The sequence below is a fragment of the Echinops telfairi genome, unplaced genomic scaffold (assembly GCF_000313985.2).
Source record: "Echinops telfairi isolate 266 unplaced genomic scaffold, ASM31398v2 ScPeMD7_1;HRSCAF=3_0, whole genome shotgun sequence".
In the NCBI taxonomy this organism is placed as follows: Eukaryota; Metazoa; Chordata; class Mammalia; order Afrosoricida; family Tenrecidae; genus Echinops; species Echinops telfairi.
The window spans coordinates 92801998-92803529 of record NW_022103896.1 but is presented as its reverse complement, the minus strand read 5'-3'; the positions used below and the strand labels follow the sequence as shown (position 1 = coordinate 92803529).

Sequence of the window (1532 nt, the reverse complement as noted above, 5' to 3'; positions counted from 1 at the left end):
AGGAAAGAGCATACCCTCGCCAGGTCCGTGCATTTTTAAAATTAAGTGTTAATGTCTCCAGCTCATAGATAAAGGAATGTGTTTAGTTGTCTCATACCTACCAGGAGAATCAGCAGTCTCATTATCAGCAATGTCTTTGTGAATTTTAAAGTGTTTATGTTCTACCGAAATGACTTCTGACACTATTTTGTGTTGTTTTGTGTTTTACAATTGGTTAGGCTAAATTAAAATGAGTATCGCAGAAGATTGAAATGATTTTTCAAAATACAGAAAGGTCACCTAGTGATTTTGCTATTTTAAATTGGTAACAACTTAAACTAGAATAAAGACTCATATTGTTTTATGAGAGAGAGAGAGAATTCTTATCTTTTTCCTCCTACCCAGGAACATTTTGCCTCTAGTCCCCAAGGAGAGCCTTTGGGGAATTTTGGAAGACTTGCAAAGGCTCTATCCTGGCTAACTGATTGGTGATCTTCAACTCTTCTCTTGAGAACGAAATCATTGTTTTTCATTGTTGCACTAGCTTCCCTGGTTCGGAGTCCATGCTGTATAAATTGACATCCAAATGTAGGGGTATTTGTATTTTCCTCAAGTGTCTTGACTAATTCCAACTCTGCAGCTGTCGCCAACTACTGTCTCTTGTTAAGCTTGAACTCTGCAGGGGTTTCATTATCCCTCAGCCATCAAGTAGTGCTAGATCTCAGTTTCCATAACAAAATGGGACTCTACCTTTAAACTCTTCAAGGCTTTGTTAACTTTCAGCATATCTGTAAAAGCAGTAGCAACAGGGTCATTGCTCTGGGTGGCTGCAACATTTATATGTTTCACGTGGGTGTTGGTTTCCAAAGTCTTGGCAGAAAGTTTCAGGGTAGGATTTCTTTTTCTTTTTTAAAGCAGTTTAATTGGCATGCAATTTACATAGCATACACTTCAGTAGTCCAATTGTTCAATCATATCAAGAATTGTACAATCATGACAATATCAATTTTAGAACACACATCCCGAAGGATTTCTTTATAATACTCAAATTCACTTCAACAAGACAAGCATCATTTTCTTTAATTCTCTTTAAATTTTATTCAGTGTTTATTGTATTTGGTAGTTAAATACTGGGAAAATCTTTTTAACTTTTACCACATTTGAAAAATATTCTTTATTGACACACTTACTACTTCCCACTACATTACAGAACTGTGTTTGTTAACAAATTGTGTACCCCAAGAATAACTACAAGGTCACATAATTCTGTATCAGATGCACTCCTGAAAGTGTCTGGATCTACAGCTATTTTTGCTTCTGGAAATATCTGTATAGGTTCTGTTTACAGATAAACATTTTCCCTTGTGTTCTCCAGTGTAAGGCACACAGACCTCCCTGTTCTGCTCCCATGCTTCTGTCTCCAAATACAAATGGCCCCATGGTGGACTTTGTTCTCTGGTTCTTCTATTGGAACCCTGTGGGCAAAAGGGCATTCTCTAGGTCCAGATCATCAAGAACAACCACACCACCACCACCACCATCACCATCACCAT

At 37.5% G+C, this 1532-nt stretch overlaps 1 pseudogene; it reads right to left on the bottom strand.

The window, feature by feature from the left end:
- Positions 1-362: 362 nt before the first annotated feature.
- LOC101663564 overlaps positions 363-1532 on the bottom strand; it is a 2169-nt pseudogene continuing 999 nt past the window's right edge.